Here is a 14911-nt window from a genome sequence, read left to right on the forward strand (position 1 = left end):
TCAAACAATGAAGCTGAGTATGAAGCTCTGATTGCTGGCCTGAAGATTCTTAGAAAGCTGAATGCAAAAAGGATTTCGGTATATGGTGACTCCAAATTGGTAATAAAGCAGGTCATAGGTGAGTATCAAGCAAAACATCCTAGGATGCGGGCCTATCGTAATGCAGTTTTAGACATCTTGAAGTTATTTTCAGAATACACCTTGACATGTGTGCCTCGTATACAAAATATTATTGCTGATGCTCTTGCCAAAGCAGCAAGCAGTTTGAAGATCTCCATGAACTCCAACAATAAATTTGAAATCCATGTCAAGCATCGTCCAACCATTCCAGACAATTAGCGATATTGGCAAGTGTTTCAAGATGATGAGGAGATTAAGGATTTTCTGCTAAACAAAGGCAAGTTCAAAGAAACCTCAATTGATGTAGAAAACGATGAGGGCAAAGGGAATGGTACAGATGAAGTGCAGATCAATGAAATGGACGTGTTGCAGCTAAAAAATAACATCATTCCTAAAGGCTTGATACCTCTAGAGGAACTTTTTGATCAGGATGATGTAGCCTGCAAGCCAACATTGCAGCCAACAGAGAAGGGTGTAGAAGAGGTCAACATCGGTACAGCTGCCAATCCAAAGTTGGTAAAATTGTCCAAAGCATTACCGCCAAAGATCAAGGACAAATACATCAGTTTGATGGCTTCATTTGCAGATGTGTTTGCTTGGGACTATTCTGATTTAAAGACCTATGATACAAATATTATTCAGCACACAATACCCATCAAGCCCAATCAAAAACCATTTAGACAGAAGCTGAGAAGGATAAATCCAAAGTTGCTGCCATCTATCGAAAAGGAGGTAAACAGGTTGTACAAGTCAGGTATCATTGTGCCCATCAGATTTTCAGATTGGATATCTAACTTAGTGCCTATACACAAGAAGACCAGTGAGATCGACCTATGCCTTGATTTCAGAAATCTAAATAAAGTCTCATTGAAGGACAACTATCCACTGCCCAAGATGGACCATATACTTCAGCGAGTAGTGGGGGCATCTCGTATGTCACTGCTTGATGGTTATTCCAGATATAACCAAATTTCTGTCCATGAAGATGATAGAGACAAGACAACATTCACCACTCCATGGGGAACCTTTCACTACGCCAAAATTCCCTTCGGTTTAAAGAATGCAGGTGCCACATTTCAGCGGGCAATGGACTTGGCTTTTGCAAATGAGAAGGATGTGTTTTTGGTGGTGTACCTGGATGATTTGACGGTATTTTCCAAATCTGATGAAGAGCACATGCATCACCTAAAAATTGTCTTTCAAAAGTGCAGGAAATATGGTCTATTGCTGAATCCTAAGAAGAGCTTGTTCACCATGGAGGAAGGCAAATTACTTGGGCACATCATTTCAAAGGATGGCATTCGTATAGACCCAGCACATGTGCAAGCAATTCAGCAAATCGATCTGCCTAGGAACAAAAAAGAGATACAATCATTCAATGGTAAGATGAATTTTCTGCGTCGCTTTGTGCCTAATCTTGCAGAACACTTAAGAGAAATGACCAACATGCTTAAGAAGGACAGCCAGGTGAAATGGACAGAGGAGGCTGTGAAATCTTTCAACCTGGTCAAATTGGCCCTTTCTTCAGCTCCAGTTCTAGTCAGCCCGGACTACACTCAAGTTTCATATTGTTTTCATTTGCTTCTGAGCACACTATGGCAGCGGTATTATTGCAAAAGAGAGATGATCATGAAAGACCCATTGCATTCTTCAACAGGGCTATAAGGGATGCAGCTTCAAAGTACAACATCATTGAGAAGCAAGCCCTGGCATTGGTGAAGGCATTGAAGGATTTCTGGGTATATATCCTACATTCTCACATTCTGGCCTATGTTCCTAATACTGCTGTAAAATATGTTTTAGTGCAGACCGATCCGGAAGGAAGAAGAGGCAAATGGATTGCAGCCTTGCTGGAATATGATGTGGAAATAAAGCCCACAAAGCTGATCAAAGGACAGGGGTTGGCGAAGCTAATGGCCAAATCAAACTTGCATGCCTTGGACATAAATCTGATCGCTGCAATGTCCGATGAGAATGAGGAAGGAATGTCAATTCAGGTATCTGAAATGTTTGCTTTGTCCCCATGGTATTCAGATATAATATATGTGCTTAAAAATCTATCACCACTGCCCGACATGACAAGAAATAAAGCGAGAACACTCAAATTGAAGGCTGCCAAGTTTTGCATTTTGAATTCTTCACTGTATTGGAAAGATCCCGGTGGCATTTTGTTAAATTGTTTGGTGGAAGAGGAGGCAAAGAAAGCCATGGAGGATTTCCACGGAGGAGAGTGTGGTGGTCACCTTTTTTGGAAGTCAACAGCGAACAAAATTTTGAGAGCAGGGTACTACTGGCCTACTTTGTTTGCTGATGTGTATAAGATGATAAAGCACTGTCATAAATGTCATATTTTCGAAGGAAAACAGAAATTACAGCCTTTTCCATTTAAGCCTATTGAGGTGAGCGCTCCTTTCCAGCAGTGAGGGTTGGATTTCATTGGGGAAATTCATTCCGCCTCTTCCGGACAGCATAGATGGATCCTTACAGCGATAGACTATTTCACAAAATGGATTGAGGCAGTTCCCACCAGACAAGCTACAGACACGATAATCATTTCATTTCTCAAAAACAACATCTTGTCTTGCTTTGGTTGTCCAAACAAATTAATCACCGATAATGCAGCAGCTTTCAAATCGAAAAGGATGGTAGAATTTTGTCATAAGTATCATATCATTCTGGGTCATTCAACTGCCTATCATCTGCAAGGCAATGGATTGGCGGAATCTTCATATAAATCATTGGTCAACATCATCAAGAAGCTGCTGGAAATAAATAAAAAGAGCTGGAATAAGAGGTTGGTCCATGCGCTTTGGGCAGATCGGATCAGTCAGAAAAAGTCCATTGGTATGTCACCGTTTGAGCTTGTTTATGGAGTTGACACAGTATTTCCCGCCTCTCTTGCTGCCCCGATAGTCAGACTTCTTCAGGAGACCGGCAGTGAAGAAGATCCCATGCAGAGAAGGTTGAATCAAATGATCCACTTGCAGCAAACAAGAGAAGAAGTTTTCAAGAACACATCCAAATTGCAGGAGAAAATAAAGAAAATCTATGACAGAAAAGCAAAGGCAGATAAATTTCAGTTGGATGATGTGGTGCTGAAGTGGGATGCAAGGAATGAAGAGAAAGGCAAGCACGGAAAGTTCAAAAATCTTTGGAAGGGTCCTTTCAAGATTGCAGCATATAGGGGTCAGAATGCCTTTCTTCTGAAGGAAATGAACGGGGAAGATTGTCCGGGAGGGCCGATCAATGGTCGGCTGATCAAGCGATATCACTGCTGATTTATTAACGCTGCTTCCACTATCATTGTAAATACCATTTTATTTCAGTTTGGTTTCAGTCTGTAAAGTTAGTTTTTGAGTTATTTCAATGTCAAGTTTGAGTCAATTTCTTGGTCATTTCAGTTTCATAAATAAGTCAGAGTCCTGTGCTGTTTATCGAAATGATGACTCCATAGCCCAATGGAAAAAAGGCACTGTCTAGCTCCTCCAGAGATCTGCTGTTCTTGGCACCTCCAAGGAGCTACCATCCCCCATTGGAGCCAATGTTAGAGTCGGTCTGGTCAGCCCTCCGTCAGAGATCAAAACTCTTTGTGCATTTCAATTTTAGGTGTCCCGCTCCATTCACTCAGCTGCATTTCGCTAGGGGCATGCCATGATCTGATGGAGAAAGTCATGCTAATCATTTCCCCTCATGTCTGGCTCCTGCTGGCTCAGGTCTTTTGTCAATAATCACCAAAGTCCATGACAGTCAAGGTCTGGTCCTTTATAGGACAAAAGTCATTTTCTATGTTTGGGTCTAGGAATTCATCAATTTGGTCTTTGAAACATGTCCAGTAAAGCCATGCAGGCCAGAGGGAGGCCCTTACACAGCTATGGTTCAGAGAGCTTCATCGTCATGTGGATAGACTTCGACTCTTCTTCAAAACTTCGTTTTGAAGAAAAGTCAAACAGTGTCATTTATGACCAAATTTTCCAAAAAATCGCCAGTTGACTTTTTCAGATGCAGTCATGGTTTCCGTGGCCAAATTCCCTGTCATACAGTCCCTGCAAAGATGCATCGAAAATTTCATCATTTGAGCCAAAATTTCAAAGGGAAAGTGAAAATCAGTGTGTTTTAAAGTCAGTGAAAAAGTGCAAAACGCAACATTAGAAAAATGTGTTTTCAAGGAAGCAAAAATTAAACCCATCTCTTCCAAGGCTATATATACATGTTTTTATCCAAATCAAGGGCATTGTGCTATTACAAGCCTTGGAGAGACATTACAAAGGTTTGAGGGCGAAATCGTGAGTGTTTGAGTGAGTGGGAGCTGGTTTTGGAGGGCGCGGCACACATACCCAGGAGCGCGGCGCACACGCAGCTTGCCCCCAGTTCAAATTTTCTAAGGGCGTGGCGCATACCCAGCGCGTGGCGCACAGGGATTTGTGCACGACGTACACAGACTAGGGGCCGAAAAACATTGCCAAACCACTCCGAATTTTGGTGAATGCTATCAAATCGAGAGGTAGGCCTTACGACATCACCTGTTCATCAAATTTTATCAATGATATGGTGTTTATAGAGATGTTTGAATGTCACCAAAATGCATAAGGTCAACCATAAGAAATCACCAAGAAAATGATGGCTAGGGTTGTTAAAATGTGTTGTTAGTGCCAAGGTTTCACTCCACTCACCTTTTTCCCCTCACCTATCATTTTTCCCATCCTCCCTTTATCATTTTTCCTAAAACCCCTGCCCTAAGTCACTACCAAACCCTCTCCCTATCCCTCCACTATTCGGTCAACTCAAAATCACCATAAGACAAGCTCATTGTGCAAGCAAGGAGGTGGAAGAAAGGTGCATGGTCGAAGAGTTGAAGAGTCAAACGATTAGGAGCAATTTAGGGTGATCTCAGAGCGCGCGGCGCACATACAAAGGAGCGTGGTGCACTCATTGGGTGCGGCGCACACAGAGCCCATCCACTGTGTAAATCCGCCACTGGCACGACGCACTCAGAGCGCACGACGCACTGGGCATTGCGCGCGGCGCACAGGGATATAAAGCCCAGAAACCAACTAATTCGCCCAAAAATTTTGTGGATGCTCATCAAATTTGAAAGGTAGGCAACCTACCTCCACTCTTGCATCAAACTTGAAAGGAATAGCATGGTTTTAGGAGTATAAATCAAATGCAAATTTTTTTATAAAGCAAACAAAAGAAGACACAAAGAAACCATGATCCTAGGGTTTGTGCTACAGTAACAGTGCTGCCAAGGTGTTTCAAACCCTACCCCATCAACACTATACCCAAACTACTCCCAAGTCCCTGACAAATCTCTCCCTTTAACCCCTATTCCCATTACATCATTCCCTTCCTAATATTCCCTGTTTTATTGTCCCCTTGGTGGCAGATTGTTAGAGCAACTACCAGCTTCATTGGAATCAAAGGGTAGCATAAAACTCAAGGTACAAACAATAGTAATGGCATCCGAAGTTTCATCAGAATATGAGGAGGAGACCCACAGTGACACAGCTTCAGGAGAAAGGGCCCACAGGAGACATCACCGGAGTGGCAGACATCTTAGAGATGAGCCAAACACCCTCACCGAGTTGCAGGCATGCCCTCTTGCTATGTCTTGTTTCTAGCACTTAGCATGTTTTGAATTTTGTCAGAGGGTGGCAAATGTCAGAGTTCATCATGAGTTGGCTCGTCTTTTTTCACTTCACCTACATGGAGGACAGTCTATCTTGGCTGGGGTCACTTTCACATTGACACCCGAAACCATATTAGTGGCAACAGGCATACCAAACATTGGAGAGCAGTGGCATAAGAAAAAGAAGGTAGAGAGGCATCATTATGAGCCTTACATCAAAGACAGCTGTTTGAGCCACCTCACGAGAGTTTTTCCATTCAGATTTTTGAGAGATGAGTATGCCCCGCTCATGAAATTGATCATGAAGTATTTCAGTTGTGAGGGGAGGTTTTCTCGCCTTTATGCCTATCACATCAGGTTGCTCATGCACTTTACCAGGGTATGAATGATGAACCTCCCATTTTTCATCTGCGGGAACATAGAGAGGATGAAGAATTTCATGCAGCACAAGACCCCTCGACAGCAGCTCAACAATGTTTATCACTTTGCCCTTATCCAGATTTTGGTGGACCATCAGTTGGGATTGCAGGGTATTGCTTGGGAGGACTTCATCTCCCGTGACTTCTTCAGCGCTCCACAGGTAGTATCAGAGGCAGAGCATGAGATAGGGGGCCCATCTCATCAGTATGAGTGACATGAGACTGCTACTATGCCAGTATACATCACCTATCAGAGAGGCAGTAGACCCTTATTTGCAGCAGCAAAGCGAGTGTTATCTCCACCCGGGGTGGAAGGGGCCTCACTTCCGACATCAGCATCACAGGAGCAGGGTAAGGGTAAGGAGCCAGTGCAGGAGGAAGGGCCATCAGGTGAGTGAGAGACCGAGTTTGTTCTCCTCCAGGATGATGAGACAGATGCAGAACCAACAAATGCGGAGCTTACAGAGATCATCCAGGAGCAATAGTCAGTGATTGAGTCCTTATCCCTTGACTTGGAGAGGGCCAAGTGGAACATGAAGTACCTGGAGCAGAGAAACAAACAGCTTGAGGACCAACAGACGATCATGGAGCTGCAAAACATTCGTGAGACTCGCCAAGCTGCTCAAAGAAGAAGGGTTGCGCTCACATCTTTGGAGCAAGCAATCAATGAGGGTCGGGAGGCCAACCTTGAAATGGTCAACATGCATTTGGAGAGGTTGCTGGACAAAGCTAACAAGGACCTTGCTCTACTGAGACATATGGCTTTCCGTTACAGGGTGTGAAACATGAGTGCACAGGCCCGGATAAGGAACTTGAAGGCAAAATTGAGGAAAGCAACAAGAAGGGCAAAAAGGGAAAAAGAGCAAGATCGGCTTCGAATCTTGGCTGAGGCTTCCTTGGCCCATCATAACACCCCATAGAGATCCTCCAGCCCAAATTTCAAAAAATTTGGGGAAATTTTGGTCACTTGGTAATTTTTTGGGTAAAAAACAGGGATTTTCTCCCTGTGTGCCGCGTCATTGGTGCGACGCTAAAATTCTAGAGCTCCAAATGAGGAATGGCTTGCAGTTTTGGATTCAGCATGGAAAATCATGACTAGTGGTGTCCAGGCAAGAGACTTGGGCAAGATCTGGGTTTCCTAAAGGTCCAAAAACACCCAAAAATGGCCTCTCTACCACTTTTTTATCACACAGAAAGCAGTCTTGGGAGAATGGAGATTTGGATGGGAAAATGAGCACCAAATTTGAAAATTCTAGTTGGTTTAGAAAGAAGACAGGTCAGGCTTTCCATCAAGCCCACTTGGGCACACTTCGGACACCTAAAAGTGCCCCAAAATAGGCCCGAAAGTAGCGCGACGCACAGAGAAAATGGCGCGGCGCACAGAGGAAAAATTGCTCAATTTGCTTCCGTTTCGCGAAATTTCGGTTCACGACTTCTCCAAGTGGGCCGGATCATCTACACTTTGGTTTTTTTGGCACCAAAGGAGGCATTTAAAGAGTTTTTTTCTCCAGATTGGCTTCTATCCAAGTGGCGAAGGAAGGAAAACGGTCACCCAAAGCCAAATGTCATGTTTGTAGCACTGCACCTGTAGCTGATGGTTGGCTCTCCATCTCCATTTCGCAATGATTTGAGTAACTCCCTAACCCTTGGGCGTTCTATCTCTTCCTCACACATTTTATATATTGTATGCAAGTTATTTGCAAAGGGTTGGTTTGCTTGTAACTTTTTGGGAGACTGTGGGAAAGAAACTTTGTTTCTTCACTGTGTATTTTCGACAGAGAATTAATGAAAGGTAGCGGCTCTGTTTCATGAGATTCTTGTGGTTGTGAGTGTAGCAAATGTGTTTCTTATGTTTTCATATGTATTTCATTATGTTTCATAATTCAATTCATGTTCATTTCCAGTGAAATTTTCTGAGTGAGATTAGGTAAAATTCAATTTTATTGCTCTGCCTGTGGGAAAATTTCATGTTTAGTGTTATTCTTCTGTTGAAAAGGATTCATGTCACTATGCCCTTTTCACTTTCTTCAGCAATCTATTCATGCTGTGGTACCTAAAACTAAATTGTTACATTTTCCGCCTACCTTGCCTCACGGAATAATCTGTGCCTTTGTATTAAATTCTCTATTCTTTGCTGAGCGCCGGTCCCATAACATCCCAGAAAGCTCAGTCATTCATGAAAATTGTTTCTCGAATCCCTATTCACTTACTAGCCTAAGGTAAATAGTTCATTGTAAGTCATCTCAGACAGTTTTCGATTATCTATTCACTAAGCGTGACTCGGAGAGAGCCCTCTCCTGTTCTGGTAGGGCTAGCTACCAGACTGAGCGTGGTTTGTGGTTACCCTGAATTTTTCCTTCCTTCAGCCTAGGGCAGATTTAGGTGCTAACACCTCCCTTACTCCTCTAAGTAGGACCAACTTTAGTGACTCAGGGTCAAGTGTGCACTTGGCCCTTTTGTAACTGAGCTGGAATCTTTCTTCATAATATTCTAAGGATTCATCCTGGCCTATGGTCATCCTGAAAATCCCTTCTTTAGTATCCTTTGACCTACAATAGTCCCTATATTTTTTGTTAAAAGTCTGTTGCATCTAAGCCCAAGTTGTGATGCTATCTCCAGGTAAACCCATGAACTAGCGCAATGCTGCATCCTTGAGGGTAGATGGAAACAATTTTAACTTTTGCTCATCATCTGTATAGTCATAGGTTCGACATATAATAACAAACTCAAATAGGAAAGTGTCAGGGGCCTCTGTGGTCAGGCCATGGAAATGAGGTAGAGCATAGGGGCTTATATTCTTCATCTTAGTGTCCCCATTGGTCTCCCTGATGGGGAAGGCACCCTCAATTATCTCTCTATTTCCTCTGTCATTTTGGTTTTCAGCCATTGGTTCAGTAGGAATGGGTTCTTCCTCTTCTTCTTCCCTTGTAAGTTCCTCAAATAGGTAGGGTTGCTCACCTAAAGGGTCTTCCAATTCACCATCACTGAAGAAGAAAGAAGGTTGATTGTTGGATGCAATGGGGGTATTTGACAATAATTTCCCTGAATTGTCCCTATTCCTATGAGGCATGAAAGGAAATGTTTTTGGGTTGGTTTCTGTAAGATTTTATTTAAATCTAGAAAGTTCTTGTAGAATGGAAAGGAAAGTAGCTAATGACAAATGAAAGAAAGGAAGCTACTAGATTACTTTTGCAGAAATAAACTAATGGAAGAAAATTGAAGACTAGAAGTAGAAGAAAAAAGGTTAGAGACTAGAAAATAGAAGAAAGTAGTAATTACTTCTACTTAGACACCTCCCCGGAAACGGTGCCAAAAAGTGATGAGCCTAGGTATTGCAACAAGAATGCTGCAACTCCCAAGGCTACCAACTTTACTTATCAACCCGAGGTTCGTACAAACTTGGAGGTGACAGTGCTATATGTACAAGTAAAAGTGAAGGTACTGCCTGTTGTCATTGCTCATCTGGCAAGAGACCCCAGGGGTTCCAAGCCAGACCTCTATAGGGTCAGAAGAAGCTTAACTCTTTGATGGAAGAAGAGAAAATATATCATAAGGGAGAGCTACTTCTACTGCAGTTTAGAATAAAACAAGATGTAATGATAAACCACACCATAACCTAACTAACCAATTAGACAACCATGCTAAGAAGAATTGCTAAAACAATCACTAATCGTAAGGCTGCTATCTAAGTTGTAGAAGTAAAGAGCATCAATCTATCCTAAGGTGTAAGCAAAGAAACTAAGCTAAATCAGTTTTCAAGTGAAAAAATCAGTCGGAGATCAAAATTGGTGAAAGGAGGACGTATGGATGCAGTAGTGCCTAGGGACCATTGGATCGATCAATGAACAGAAGATGGACGGTGGAGATCTTATCACGGGGCTTTAAGCGAATAAATGGATGAACGGGGTGAATGAACAGGATGAACGGTGGAGATCGTATCGCGAAGGCTTAAGTGAATGGATGGATGAAGAAGGTAATAAAGTAGATGAATGGCCGAGATCTAATAACGGGGATTAAGTGACTAGATGGGTGAATAGGATGAACGCACACGATGAACGACTGAGATCTTATCGCGCGGATTAAGTGACTAGATGGGTGAACAGAATGAACGCACACGATGAATAGTTGAGATCTTATCACGCGGATTAAGTGATTAGATGGGTGAACAAGATGAATGCATGTGATGAATGGCCGAGATCTTATTGTGGGAAAAAGAAATGTGCGGAAATGATGGAGCGGGTTTCTAAGGCGGTAAGTAGTTTCTCACGTGCCCTTAAGGCTGTAAGTTGTATTTTGAAATTTCGCGTGATTAGCCTAACTGCGCGACATGTATCGCGAGAAAACCACTTTTCTCGCGTGCTCTCGGGTGGATAACAGTCATGCACTAATCCACGCGAGATTGCATGATAGCCGTTGGATCAGGCGGGGTTGATCAATGGTGGAGATCAACCAAGCTAGTTGGCGATCGGGTGAAGCGACAGCCGTCGGATCAGGTGGGGCTGATCAACGGTGGAGATCGGCCAAGCTAGTTGGCGATCGGGTGAAGTGACAACCATCGGATTAGGCGAGGCAAATCGACGGTGGGGACTTAAAGTGCATAAAGTAAGTGGCAGTTGGGAAAACTAATGGATCGGATAGTGATTGTGAAGGTTTGTTGCAGATTGGACGGCGAGGAAGCGATGCATGAAGAATGTGCTGAAGGAGGTTTTTAAAGGAAAACGACAGAAAAGTCAGTGCGGGTAAACAAATAACTGCATCAAATAGAGAACTCCATAGCTCATGCGAGAACTAGAAACCTGTGTTTTTGGGGTTGCTGAAGGGTTTCTTCCTCAAGTCATGGTCCCAGAGGGAGGAGATGAGGCCGAGACACCTGCGCACAACCTGATAGTGATCTTTTTCCTCTGACTAACCTGTGAACTGAAAGAAGGCATAAATGGAAGTAAACTACAACAAATGCAGCTACTGAAGCAGATGAACAGGAAAAACATGGATAATCTACGCTATATTGTTGTAATGAAAGTGAAACTTACTTAAGCAAATAAACAGTGAAAACCATAAAACTACTTAAGCAAATAAACAGAACAGAACTCTATGCTAGCATATATGTACAGTAAAGAGGAGCTTTGGCTGCTCAGGTCGGGCCCTAACCCAAGAGCTTCAGCCCTTTGAGTTAACTCAGAGATGGCTTAAACAAAACTCATTCTCATAGTGAAAACAATGGATTATAGAACAAACTGTCACAAGTCTTGCAGCTCATAAATAAAGCAGAGTTTTTACAACAGAAGTCTGAATCCTAATGAGGTCCTAAGCCTCTTTTTTTATACATTTGATAAACTGGTTTTTGTCCTTTTCACTTGCTCGGCTGTCTTCTAGTCTTCAAAGTGATGGCTGTTTGCACTCCGAGCTGATGGAGGAATATTCGAATGGGGGGGTAGTACATGAGGAGGATTTACCTCCTATAGTTACTCTTCCTTGTCCCATTCGAGTTTTGACCAAGGCCTTTGCCATAGTTCCTTGCATGTATCCTTTTATCCTTTATCTTTGCCATAGTTCCTTGCATTCATCCTTTATTCCTGCATTACATGCACAGTAGACCACAAAGCCAAATATCTAACTCTAACTCATCTCATAAACAAAATATAATCAAAAGTATGCAATAAGTTGTGAGAATAGTTGGTTTGACTAAGCTAGGAGGTGAATTAAGGACAATTAAGGTCCATATAATTACTCAATGATGAGGCTTATTAATCATCAGGGCATAACTAAGAGTCTCCAAAAGCCAACATAGACTCAATGGGAGGAAGTGAATTTATAGTGTAAATAGGGTAGTTTAGGATTTACCAATCTAGGACTTAGATCCACATATGAGGGAGGATAAGCTCTAGGGATAAGAGATAAGACATCTAGGATATGATATGATAGGAGTTACAGATCTCAATCAATAGTAAATGGTTAAAACCACCTTAGAAGATTCTGGAAAGAGAATATTTGTAATTATTTTTTATTTTTCGCAAAATTCTAGAACCATCGCACCTGTAGTAAAGGAAACATGCGTTGGTCAGTGCAGGTGCCCAATTATGAAACATGCAACCATTGCAAGTGGCATAGAAGATAATGTGCTTTGTGTCCAAAATTGAGTTTTTAAGCTAATAAACCCATAATTATTGGAATCTTTGTGGAGATAATGCTTAAGTCTTTGTAAATGGATGATTTCAAGGTGTCAAGGACATTGATTGGTCTAGTTTTCAGGACATTTGAGTGAATGCGACAAAATGACTTGTAACAGATTGCCCCCTAAATTACAAAGTCAGAAGTAGTGGTTGAGGATTGAAGCAATTTACTTTGTGACAAGTACAGATAAACAAAAGGTTGGTTGAGATAATCATCTATTACAATACATAATCATCATGATATCATAGCTGAGGTAGGAACACCCATAATCATCCTATAAGCCAATATTACATGTATAATGATAAAAAAATCTTGTCCATTGATGATGAATGGTGGATCCATGCTCAAATGAATTTTTGAATAATCATAGCCATCATATTTTGTGATCTGGTATGAATCCTGAAAATGCAACCTGGATGGGTGAAACTATATCAAGGGTATTCTACCTCATCACTCGATAGTACGAGTCTGACCATGTGAATAAATTACTTGGAGTTGAACATGGTAGACACCATATGATTACCGACCAATGATGTAAGTCGTTAACAGACACGAGAGGAACCACTGATAATGATAATGGCTCTCAAGGTACTAGAGTACAATCCATGTGGCGCGAATAAATTATTTGAAGTCAAATACCACACAAAATATTTTGGTCGAAGGCTAATGATGAGAACCTGTCATCAAAAGCAAGGAAACATGCCATTGAGGCATGCAAGTTCCAAGGCACTTAAGGGAGTTTCTAAGTCGGCTTCCTGGAAAATGATCTGATGTCAACAGGAAGCGACCTATCATAGGAGGGCCTTATTGTATCCCCATTAATGACATGAAATAGGTACCAAGATTTGAGACAGAATGTAATGATGTAGAGTTGGTTCAAGAGAGGAAGAGATGAAAGAAGGCTCAAGGGTATTGTATCACATGTCAATTGAGGGTGGACTTCTCTTGAACATATCGGTGACACTGAATGGAGTTCGCAACATTGAATCAAATACCCTTAATGGAGGTGTAATCAACAATGAGGCAAGAAGATTCCCCAACCCAAAGCAGTCACAGAGATGAAGTGAAAGAGTGTCATGTTCAAGAGCGACTCGTTGCCATTACTAGGTGAAAAGCCTTGTTTTCCCAATTTCCCAACCATTTTTGGCTAGTACCTCTTTATTTTCTATAAGCTTGAGGATGGTAACATATGCTTGATCTATAATTTCATCCTGCAGATGAATCCTTTTGAGTATTTTTAATGAACCTTGAGAAGGAGTGGTTTGATCTCATCATGCTTGACAAGTCCATCGTTATTCAATATTTTTACAATTCCATCGAAGGCGTAACTTGACTCTTTTTTCATGTTTAGAGAGTTTGAAAAAGAGGCGAAAAAGAAAACTCCAAGATGTTCCTTTTCGTAAATTTTATCTCTTGGGACCGAAAAGTCATAAGACAATGCCCTGAAGAACCTTTTAGTCATGTTTGACTAATATATTCCCTTTTCGTAAATAGTTTATCCCAGTCTGGAAAAGGGTCAAACTTATACTGGGTAGATGTCTTTTCATTTACTTTAATGAGTTGGAAAGGACAAGTTCTCAGCAATCTTTTCATGTTTTGGGAGTCTGAAAAGAGATGAAAGAGGACTCCACGGGGTTCCTTTTTTGTAGGTTTAACGAGCCCAAAAAAGTGATAAAAGTGTAGTCATTCATCAAAATGACTTATATTTAGCTTATAATATGCATTAAATCCTCCAATTACTTTTTAAATTGCTCAGAACACCACGAAAAGATTACAAATTGATTATTTATGGTAAAAATTGGGTCAAAATATTAAAATAACTAATTTTGACCATAAAAAGTGAAAATGTAATTCATTTCTTACCATTATCATTTTTACCAAGTTGAGTGAGCTTTGAGTGGGTTTTGACCTTCAATCTTTAGCCGCTGATTGCGGTTAATCTGATGGACCATTTCGAGTACCACCAGTTCCAGGTAAGAGATATATCTTTTCTCTTCTTTTCTACAGTTTCCATTTCTCATTTCATGCATGTTTGAGGAGATTTTTTTTGAGTTTTTGGGTTTAGAAAATCTTCCTCGTCCCATCGCACCCTCCCTATATTGTGAGGTGTGATGGGTAAATAAAAATAACACTAGGAAGGGTAACCCAATGCACTCACCAGTGGGGGTGAGTACAAATGGGTCGCTCTACCCAAGAAAGAGATAGTGCGATTGGTGAAAAGTGTTTTCAAGAAATTGGTTTTGAGTGATTTTTCTCTCAATTTTTTTTAAATGGCTGAACTTATGTGTGTTTTCATGTCATTTACAGACATTCACTGGAGAGAAATGGCTATGACCTAGAGTGAAAGAGAGCATGAGGCTTAAAAATAATTTAGGCTTTGAGAAATTGTGGGCTTCTCAAGTTTTTCATGATTATAGGCATGAGGGCCCAGTTAGAGTTACTGGAGTATTTGGGATGTACAGGGACAATACTTTAGGTTTGGGGCACACATTGTCACGATTGATGTTGAGGACATCTACTTCCTGATAGGGTTTTCATGGAGAGGATCTCTCATTTCGCTATATGGATTTAG

Source organism: Pinus tabuliformis, chromosome 5_1 (assembly GCF_031772625.1).
Source record: "Pinus tabuliformis cultivar Carrire ecotype Pingquan chromosome 5_1, CPIR1, whole genome shotgun sequence".
Taxonomy (NCBI): domain Eukaryota; kingdom Viridiplantae; phylum Streptophyta; class Pinopsida; order Pinales; family Pinaceae; genus Pinus; species Pinus tabuliformis.